This window comes from Mytilus californianus, unplaced genomic scaffold, assembly GCF_021869535.1.
Source record: "Mytilus californianus isolate M0D057914Y unplaced genomic scaffold, xbMytCali1.0.p SCAF_8, whole genome shotgun sequence".
In the NCBI taxonomy this organism is placed as follows: domain Eukaryota; kingdom Metazoa; phylum Mollusca; class Bivalvia; order Mytilida; family Mytilidae; genus Mytilus; species Mytilus californianus.
The window spans coordinates 102096983-102108939 of record NW_026262734.1 but is presented as its reverse complement, the minus strand read 5'-3'; the positions used below and the strand labels follow the sequence as shown (position 1 = coordinate 102108939).

The 11957-nt window shown below is 30.5% G+C and overlaps 1 long non-coding RNA gene across 1 annotated transcript; it reads right to left on the bottom strand.

The window, feature by feature from the left end:
• Positions 1-338: 338 nt before the first annotated feature.
• Positions 339-3020, bottom strand: LOC127710852 (uncharacterized). Its single transcript, XR_007986363.1, has 2 exons — positions 2959-3020; positions 339-438 (listed from the first exon to the last, which is right to left on the bottom strand). It is a non-coding gene; the product is annotated as an uncharacterized LOC127710852 (long non-coding RNA).
• Between the last annotated feature and the right edge of the window lie 8937 nt (positions 3021-11957).

Genomic DNA, 11957 nt, shown 5'->3' with positions numbered 1-11957 from the left:
TAGTGGGAATATTCACATCGGCAGATTTAATTGCATTAACTACATGTATAAAGTAACTTGTAAAATTTGAAAGTATCTCAAATCCTAAAATAACAAAAAGATGGCAAAAATATATACATTACAATTTGCAAAAAAATAATACATTTCAATAATTGAACATTTTTTTTTCTTTTTCTTTTAGATTATCCATTCTTAAAATGCGGGAAGTGTTTTGACTAGACATAAGTATAAACGAATAATAGAAAGAATTTTTGGAATGTCAAATACAAGTTAACCTACAACTTCCAATCTTGTTGAAAATGGAGAATCTTTACATATTTTTTTTTTTTTTTGTAAAAAAATTATAAACATTTTCTCAAGCATACACAAAAATAGTCTGAATTACATTCTTTACTGTTGCAGTTATATCACACAACCATTTTATGCAGCCACAGTTATCTAAAAAAGAAATATACATTACTCATGAACATTGAAATAATATTTACTGCAAAACAATTATAACAAGAAATGATTGTAACAGGATGCTGTTACGAAGTCTCCCAAACGAAGCTCCCATAATTCGTAATTCCAAGGGTCGCCTGATATTGGGTAAAGTCCAGTGAAAATTGGTTTGGTCCAGTAAAGTTATATGCATTAATGATGCCTTGGGACTAACCCTGTATATCATTCAAATCATCTTGGCATGACAAACCAGAATATATATGGTTTAGGGGTGGGACTCTCAACCATTTTCAAGATATTAGAACATTGGGGGTGGGGGGGAACCCCTGGGGACTGACCCTATATGTCATTCAAATGTTTGAGACATGACGAACAGGAATATGTATGGTTTAGGGGTGGGGATCTGGACCATTTACAAGATACTGGAACATTGGGGGTGGGGGGAACCCCTGAAGACTGACCATATACTTCATTCGAATGTTCGAGACATGACGAACAGGAATATATATGGTATAGGGGTGGGGATCTAGACCATTTACAAGATATTAGAACCTTCTCAAATGGCAGGGGGTCGGGATGACCCCTGGGGACTAACCCTGTATTTCATTTGAAGTGCTTTATCATGACAAACCAGAATATATATTGTTTAGGGGTGGGGATCTTGACCACTTACAAGATATAAGATTTTTCTTAAATGGCAGGGAGTGGGGGTGACCCCTTTGGACTAACCCTGTATTTCATTTGATGTGCCTTATCATGACAAACCAGAATATATATGGTTTAGGGGTGGGGATCTCGACCATTTACAAGATATTAGAACTTTCTCAAATGACAGGGGGTCGGGCTGACCCCTTGGGACTAACCCTGTATATCATTCAAACCATCTTCACATGACAAACCAGAATATATATGGTTTAGGGGTGGGGATCTTGACCAATTACAAAATATTAGAACTTTCTTCAATGGCAGGGGGTGGGGTGACCCCTGGGGACCAACCCTGTATTTCATTTGATGTGCTATATCATGACAAACCAGAATAATATGGTTTAGGGGTGGGGATCTCGACCATTTACAAGATATTAGAACTTTCTCAAATGGCAGGGGGATCGGGATGACCCCTGGGGACTAACCCGGAAGATCATTCAAACCATCTTTGCATGACAAACCAGAATATATATGGCTTAGGGGTGGGGATCTTGACCACTTACAAGATATTAGAACTTTCTCAAATGGCAGGGGGTGGGGGTGACCCCTGGGGACTAACCCTGTATTTCATTTGATGTGCTTTATCATGACAAACCAGAATATATATGGTTTAGGGGTGGGGATCTCCACCATTTAAAAGATATTAGACCTTTCTCAAATGGCAGGGGGTCGGGATGACCCCTTGGGACTAACCCTATATATCATTCAAACCATATTAGAATGACAAACTAGAATATATATGGTTTAGGGGTGGGGATCTTGACCACTTACAAGATATTAGAACTTTCTTAAATGGCAGGGGGTGGGGGTGACCCCTGGGGACTAACCCTGTATTTCATTTAATGTGCTTTATCATTTAGAACATTTTCAAAAAAAAAGATTGTGTCTATCAGAAACGGTTTTCAATTTATAATCATTTGAAAATTAAAAAAAATAAAATCCCATAGGGTTCTATAGTAAAACCCTCCTTTCTTTTTGCCCCTCAAAGTACCCCTTTATAAACCCCATTGCACAAACAAAACCCTGATTGTACCACTAGACATGTTAGTCTAACATATTGTGAAACCCTAAGTTAATCTGACAAGCGGTTTTGGAGAACGGGTGCGGACAAGTTCAAATTTAAAAGCGGCGGAAGAGGAAGAGGAAGAAAAATAATAATAATAATAACTGAGCAAAACCAATAAGTCTTCCAAACTTCGTTTGGGAGACTTAATTGACTGAGCATTACAATTATAATGTATAGAACATTTCTTTTTCTTTGTTATAAAGTGATTTGTTGACATAAATTTTAAAGTACCAGTATTTCTTACAATATAAGGATGAAAAAACAAGTCATTGGCTGATGTCTTGACAAATATCTTTTTAACATTGTTTTATAGCTATATATAGTATATCAGGCTATTAACATACTTGATTGAATTTTTTAACATTTAGTCATGTTGAACCTTTATGGCTAACTATACAATATAGGTTTTGCTCATTGTTGAAGGCATAGGGTGACATTTAGTTGCATCCACATCATTTGGTCTCTGGTTAATAGCTGTCTCATTGGCATACATACCACACTTACATATTTTCATATATGGGGACAACTATAGATAACAAAAAAACTGCAATCCCAAGATTTCGCATAATACATTATACTTTTTGACTTCCCTTATATATCTTTATATCTCCTTCTAAATTGTTTATTCAACTATAAGTAAAGAAGACATTAATATGTAAGATTTACATCTGTGCCTAACAAAAATCTTGGGCTTTAATAAAATGCTCTTGGATGAAAAGTTCATAAATCTATGTATTGATTCTTACCATAAAAGTCAGCTCCAATGCCCACTCCCAGCTTCAATCCTTACAGACAAGCTGTGATGCTATCCTGAAATATAAAATGATAATTCGTTAATAAAACCCTGTAACTCGGAAACGTAAAGTCTAAAATTTATAAAAATTGAAAGGGAGCTCATGTCAATAGATATAAACAATTCACCACAATTTCTTGCAAGTTGGTGAAAGCATTCTTGAGTTATTGTCCGAAAACTGGAAAACCCCCCTTTTTTTAATGAATAAAACCCCATAACTCGGAAACGTAAAATCTAAAATTTATAAAAAACAAAAGGGAGCTCACGTCAATAGATATAAACATTTCACCAAAGTTTTATGCAAATTGGTTAAAGCGTTTTGGAGTTAATGTCCGACATGTTGACGACTGACCGACAGATGGACGGACGGACAACAGTATACCATAATACGTCCCGTAAACGGGCGTATAAAAACTGTTTAAAAGGTTCTTTGTTGGTATTATGTATGTATATTGAATAGATTGAATGATTGGTTGTTGGTTGCTTAAGGTCCAGTGGCAAATCATTAAATAGAAATAGTCTTAAAATGTGTTATATATGTCAAGAACATATGGATGAGACAGCAATCCAACAAGCCAACACATTTTTATGTAAACAATTCAGATCCTAAACTTTACTCTTATTTGGTTACTAATATAATAATAAGAGTAGATTCCAGTAAAAAATCTTTTAAGCGTTCAAATCTTGTTTTTCCAAAAAAATATTTATAATACATTTGAGTTTTCCAAAACAGGACTAACATACTGGTACATACCTTTGTATTAGCTATATAAGACCACCAAGTCTTATTCCCACACCATGAAAACATGTCTCAGAAAGAACCTGAAATGAAATTATAATCAACACATTATACATTTTGTAAATCAATTTATGTTACCGAAACCTAAAATTTACTAAATATTGTTGATTTCTTATGGCAGGTAGACAATTGTATAGAATCATTTTTTTTAAATCAATATAAAAGATAGAAAAGTAAAAAAACGTCAGATTTAAATTTAACTGCACAAAAAATATCTGAATATTTTACAGAGTTATCTCCCATTGAATGCAAAATCGTGTTTTAAATTGTACTGGTCTTTTCTTGAAGTTTAATGACTATTTTTAGGATTTACAATTGATATTTTAATAGAAAATCTTGTTCATGTATCTTGTATCTTTAAATACTAAACTGGTAAATTAATTCATCAATGGTGTTTTAAATGCAATATTTCAGAAGGGTCTGTTATCTTAAAAGATCTGGCTGAATTAAACTTGCCTTTTCTATTTTCATGGTAAAGAGTCAGACTTGGTTGAAGATTTAATTGACCATCTTCCTAAGAGCTGCTATCCTGGCTGACAAGGTGGTGGTTCTCAATATCTTATTGTCAATCTATGTTGTGTCCATTTGTTTTTAGAAAATAAAGTAACTTACATAAAAAATATCAGATGCACTTTCAATTAATAAACTTTTTGAAAAATTTCATGTAATTATTCTAAGTGACACATAATTTTTCCCACCCTAAATTTCTATTATCTAGAAAACATCTGATATGTAAAAAAGTGCAAAAATGTGAGTATCAAAGTAAATAAAAATCTAACATTGAGGGAATTTCAAGTATTTGAAGTTAAACACAGTATAATAAATTACCTCCCTTTGACCTAAATTTCACCCTGTTAGAACTCCACATCTTTGTTATATATAACAAAAAAACATAAATAGTAATTACCGGTAATCAATATAAAAAAATAATTAAATTACAAAAATTCAACACATTTCAATAACATATTTAGTGCAGATGGAGTAATGGTGGCTGGATGGTCAAAGTAGTTCAACTACTGTATCACTAGCCTGTCAACACTCTGAACCCTCACATTGTAGGTGTGTATAAGATCAATCTTAATTGACTAGAGTTGCCAGTTTCTCTGTTGGAGGGGATGTTTTCACTAGGCTGTCTCCACAAATAAAAACTGGCAGCCAAGATATAGCACATCATGCTGAAAGTGGTGTTAAATACCAAAAATCAATCAATCTACTTTCATCAAGATTTTCTTCAACTATGCTTCTTGTAAAATATTCTTAAAATAATATACCCTTTGTTATAAACTCAGCTAAAAATGACACAAAGGTGAAAAAATATATTACAATTTGCAAAAATAAAAAACATTTCAATAATTGAACATTTTTTTCTTTTTCTTTTTTTCTTTTCTTTTCTTTTTCTTTAGATTCTCCATTCTTAAACTACTGGAAGTGTTTTGCCTAGACATGAGTATGAACAGAAAATAGAAAGTAATTTTTGAAATTTCAAAGACCTATTAACCTACAACCTCCAATCTTGTTGAAAATGGAGAACCTGTACATAATTTTTTTTTTCTTTTTGTAAAAATTATAAACATTTTCTCAAACATACACAAAAATAGTCTGAATTACATTCTTTACTGTTACAGTAAAATCACATAGCCCTTTTATGCAGCCACAGTTACCTGAAAAAGAAATATACAGAATTAAACGTAATTGTCAAAATCTGGAAATTGAAACAATATCAAATGCAAAATAATAAATAACTGGTCATTATAATCATGATTCATAAAACCTTTCTCTTACTTTGTTTAAAAGTGATTTGCTGATATATTTTTTGAACTACCAGTCTTTATTAGCAGAAAAGGATGAAAAACAAGTCAATGGTAGATGTCTAACATATTTCTTTTTTGACATATTTTTTTTTTGTATTGGTTCTTACCATAAAATTCAGCTCCAATGCCAACTCCCAGCTTCAATCTTTACAGACAAGCTGTGTTGCTAACCTGAAAAATAAAATTAGTCATTCAAGATTGTTTAAAAGGATCATTTTTGATATACTGTATGTATATTCCATATTTTGAATGATTGATTCATTTGATTGTTGGTTGCTAAATGTCCAGTGGCAAATTAAATAAAAGTCTATAAATATGTAATAGAAGTTGAGAACAGCAAAACCAGCATCCCAACAAACTTTTACATAATCAAATCAGATAATTAAATTTACTCCTTTAAAGGCAATTAAAGAAAGCAAAGACTTCTTACCAAACTCCTACAAACCTTAACGCTTAGAGCACATGCTATTTCCAAATACATTTTATAATACTTTTTCTTTTTTCAAAACAGGACTAACATACTGGTACATACCTTCGTATTAGCTGTATTAGACCACCAAGTCTTATTCCCACACCATGAAAACATATCACAGAAGAACCTAAAAAGAATTAAAAAAGACACATTATATATTTTACAAATCCATTTCTCTATAAATATGAAGTCACTATATAATGTTCTGATTTCTTACAAAATGTACACAATAGTATCAACACAAGTTTGTAAGAAAAACTGTTGACAGAGATGTCTCGCCTAGCAGCGGAAAATGAAAAACATCTGATGATTAGCAACATTGCTAATTAATTCGATAATTTGTTATACAAAGTAATACTATACTAAGTAATGCAAATAAATACAAAATGTCATGGATCTATAGCAAGGAGTAACTATTAACCTGACTAAACAGAAAACTTGACATAATAAAAATAAAACAAGCCAAAGGATTTTGTTTGGAATTTAACTTCACAAAAGTGATGTGCTAATTTATCAGTTATATCCCATTGAATGAACAAATCTTGCTGTTAATTGTACTTGTCTTCCCTTGAAGTTTTAAATATTTTGATCGAAAATCTTGTTCAAGAAAATGGTAACTTAAATTATAAAACTTATTAAAATTAATACATCAATGGTGTTTTGCATGCAGAAGATCAGAAGGGTGCTGGCGTGTTGTCTTAATATCACTGCAGCACTTCTTGTCGAATATTTCTAGAAAATGTATACAAATATTTGGCTTAAATAAACTTGCCTTCTTCATTTCTTGGTAAAGCCTCAGACTTGGTTGAAGATTTATTTGACCATCTTCCTTGGAGCTGCTATCCTGGCTGCTTTCAAAGGTTTTCCATCATAGTTTTTTTTATGCTAATCAGTCCACTGAATCCATTTTATCTAAGTAATGAAATGTCCTTTCCATTGTACATTATAAAATGTACAATAGTCACCAGAATGTTTCAAGGCATCTCACATTATTTTTCCAATCATGGAAACTGAAGAAATTCTCAATTTAAAATACAAATAATTTATTAATTCATTTAAAAAAAATGTAAAAATACCAGACATGCTTTTAAACAGGTAACTTGTATTTTGATAATTTACGAAATGTATTCTGTACCCCACAATTTCTTCCACTCATTAAAAGTATATTTTAGAACTATGTTTACATTTTTTTTTTATTTACAGAGCTCTAGATAATAGCTTTTATATAAGTTACCAGACATCTGATATGAAAATACTTATACAAATGTAAGAAAAAAAGTACAGTGTAGTAATAGTATAATAAACACATATAAATCAACATTTTTTAAATATTTTGAAGCATAGTTTAACCAAAAATATCTCATTTTCAAGGTTTACTACTCATGTACATAGTAGTCATGTATAGTCCCAAAATTTGTAAAAGCCTCTATAGATTCGCAAACTCTCTGTGAATTCCAAAAGATATGGGTTAAAAACTATTTATTTTACCTTTGATGAAAAATTACTTAGTTCCCAAGTCAGGAAAAAAATTATCAAACAATTCCATAGTACCAAGTGGATAACTTAAATATTTGTACAATCATTGTGTGAAGTTAAAAAGATTGAAATTGAAAACTGCAGGAGTTGATTACACAAAATTAGTACCATCTTTGAAAATTTTGGAAAACAATCATCAAGATCAGAATTAAGGGAAAAATGGGGGGAAATTCCTCATACAATTTCATATAAGCAGGTACACAACTTCAAAATGTACGCAATTATTCTGTGAACGAAGTTTCAGTGGTACAAGAAAAAGAAGCTGAAATGAAAAAATACAAATATGATGAAATATAAAATTACATGTATCAAGTATGAAATCTTTAAATTTAATAAAAAAATTTAGAAAGAAAAAATTAAGAACTCAAAGAAATGATATAAATACGGATTCTTTATAATAAAAATTAATTTCAATACTTTATAATTTAAATTAATTTCAAAACTCAAATGGCACGTAATACTTCAATAAAATAGATTTTTACTTTTTACTTTAGTTTTATACTTGAAAGAAAAATAGTAGCAAAATTTACAATTGAAAAAGTAAAATTTTTTGTTCCCAGATTATTTATGATAGCATTTTTGATTGGTTATATCAAAATTTTTTTTATGTAAGATTACTTCCAATGACTTTTGTCAGAAAAAAAGGAAAATTACTGATATCTTGACAATAATGGACTGAGGCAAAGTTACTGCACTCTCCAGAATCATTGGTTCCTTAAATGGGTAAGAACTAGAAGCAGCCAATATACAGACTTACAGGAATCAGCTCTTTTTTGCTACCAGAAAAAGAAAACAGATTACCAGTTAAGTCTAAAATAGTCTGGTTATCTTTAACTTTTTTAGTGATTAAATTCCCAAAGTCTGAAACAGGGTCTAATATAAATCTAAAACTGTTGGTTAACAGAACTGATTGTAAGCTATCGCTCAGGCAAAAATAATCATGTATATAATGCCTACCCATGTTAAAACTACAATAAAGTATAGCTTGCAACAATTATTTCTTAATTATTATGGAATAATGGAAAACTCCTTTGAACTAATGAGGCTAAAGTTGGATCCCTGTTAAAGAGTCAAGCTCTTAGATTACTCTTTGTCTGGCCATGAGTTTCAAAAAGGATCCAATGAAGAATAGCTGCAGTCAGTTATTGATAATTGGGTTTTACTTATTTTATGATAGCAAGTGCTTTACCTTTATTGTAATTACCAAATTTGAAAAAGATAGAATGGTTTGATATTAATTTATGTTGTAATTAAAACGGTATGATAGGGTTAAGATCAGTCTAATACCTTTTTCAATAAAAGATCTAAATTGTATAAAATGAGCAATATTTCAACAAACTTATGATTTGAAATTTGAAATTTTTGTGTTGTACAATCTACTCCTTTTCATGTACACATGATAAATAGAATAAAATAGACCAGTTTTCAGCTCCTTTTTTGTGATCTTGAAATGATCCTGCTCACTGTCAATACTTTTGATTGCAAAAAAGAAAAATTGTTTCAAGAAGCTGGACAAAATTATCCTTTAATATATTGATCACAGAATGGCTTGGGAAGTTAAAAAGATTAATTTTCTATTAAACAGGAAATTTTTCCAAAGAAATGCTTTAACTCAAGACAATTTAATTTTACAAATTACGATGAGCAATTGTTAAATGGGACAAACAAGTAAAATTAAAACATTAATACCAGTTGTCAATTATGGTCTCATAATAATGAAGTTATCATTAAATGTCTGGAATCTGTGGATGAAAACCTAGTGTTGAAGGTGAGAGTTGAAAATTAACCCAAGGTTGAGAAGCTTGAAGCAAAGGGAGATAACTACTGTAAGATATCGGTATTGATAAGTTAGATAACTCTTCACTTGGAGATGATGATAGTTTCAGATAACTCAAAATGAAGTTTTTAGGGTATTGGGAATCATTATAAATTTCGTTGGTCATCTCAACGAGATTGATTTTCTCCCTTGAGCCGGTACCGCGAAAGTGAGAAAAACAATCAAGTTGAGATGACCATTGATAATCTATTTATCGCTATTTTGCTTATGACGACGTTGAAATTTACATTGACAATGGCACGTGCAGCCTTACGTTTCTAGAGATACTTTCCATATCTTTCTACTATGCTGAGAAAGGAAATTATCAGTAAGATCAAAGGAAAATTCAGTAAAATAGTGATAATAATATATATATCATAGAAATTTATTATTGTTCACCAAATATTAAGACTTGTACAAGCTTTCAGTCATGTAAGAATTAATAACCTTTGCGATTATGTTTATAACTCTATAATAAATGTAGATTAAACATCCAAATTCTTTTTTGTATGGCAGAATTTTCGTTATGGCTTGACTGTTATAAAAATGTATTTTTACTTCTTTATTATCTTAATAGCGATCAGTGCTTTAAAGATGTAGATACCCAGAAACAATTTTGAAGATAAAGTGGGATCATTTTCCACTTCCCCTGAATTCAACTTAATTTACGAGAATATGTTATCTAGTTTTCCATTTCATCATAATATGTCAAATACAATTTAGATTTTGATTTTGATTGAAGATATTCATTTTCAATTTTGAAAATAAGAAATTAAAGAAAGTATGAAAATCGTACAGATTCAAAGTTCAAAGCAGCTTTATGCTCAAACATTTGATTATTTTTTTTATGACTAGAAATATCAAATATTTTTCATTTCAGAATTACATATATAGATTCCTTCGAATGGTAAACACCACACCCTAAATACCTCAAAACCAAAGAACCATCCAAAGAACAACTGAAACAAACAGAAGATATAACCAACCCTACTACTTAAACACCAATAAGCAACTTTGTTATATGTTAGTAAAGATATGCAGCGCTCCAAGCATTATGTATTTCTGAAATGATCATTTGATATTTGTTAAGTCTACACCAAAACTCAGAAGATAAAGAATGTTTTGCTTCGGAACTTTGCATGCACTAGACTACGAGTTTAAATCAATTTCAAGTACTATGTTATTCTATAATCTGACAACTACAATGCTTTGAAAATGTAAAAATTTTAGGAAAATTATTATTTCACTATAAATCTTAAATTTTAATTTAAATGTCTTAGGACAATTTTCATTATAAATCTGAAATTTTAATTTAAATGACATCTTTTTTTTTAACGAAGAACCAAAAAAAATGCATTTACTCATTATCTTTTGATTTTGCCTTTTGATTAGGGACTTTCCGTTTTGACTTTTCCTCAGCGTTCAGTATTTTTGTGATTTTACTTTTTTTTTCACCACAAAAAAAGCACTGATAGACCTTTAAGACAATGTTAAACAAACTTTCAATCGTTGGATCAAATGACAGTCTGTAGTGGTGAAAATACAGAGAAATTAATCATAACCAGGATAAACCACATCTGAAGTTATTGCAACTATCATCATCTCTGTATTGATAACTTTTAATATTAAATTTAAACACCCCAAATATAAAGAAGGCGTTATACCCTGGGTTAATCTCCAACTTCTATATTTTGCTTCTTATGTTGTTGCACATTAATAGATGCATAATTTAACTATTGAAAATTATGGACAAATCTTTTACTGCATTCAAGAAGAAAAGATAGACATGTTTTGAGTACAGGTACTTGGCTATCATGGATCAAATGATCATTTGGCTACTGTTGTAATAAATAACATGAAAACTTTCACAATTAAAAATTGCTCATCATAATCCTTCAGAAATATTAGAAATTTTAATGGTGAATATTTATAACAAATATAAAAGACTTTTTCATATAAAAATAACTAATTCAGAATTAAAGTATTTTTAACTTGGGGTGTACTGGATGACACGCACAGTACATGTGTTATAGAAATTTCGCCTGCAGATTAACCACATAGGAGTAGTAGTAGAAGTAAATGTGTGCATTTTCAAATCATCAAAAGTTGAGATATTTAAAAAATTACTGCATTCAAATTTTGTTCTAAATACCGGTACATATTAAGAGTAAAAATATGAAATTTAAATAATCTGAACCCAGTCATATTTTTTCAATTGATAAATACTTCACATAAATATCTAAATTTTGAGTCTGGGGGTTTGAATTCCTCCTTTTATTCTGATTCCTCTTTTTTTTTAATATGTGAACGTTTCATGGTGTTCCTAGGTTTAGAACCCCCCCTTTTCAAAATGGCTTTATCCACACATTGTACTGACTCAACTTCCCTAATGTAAAATAATATACACAAATGACTTCTCTGAGCATGGTCCCTGGGTCTTACTTTACAAATGTATAGCTCAATTGGATCATGTAGTTTAAATTCTTTCAAATTTGTAAATTCATTTCATATGAGTTAC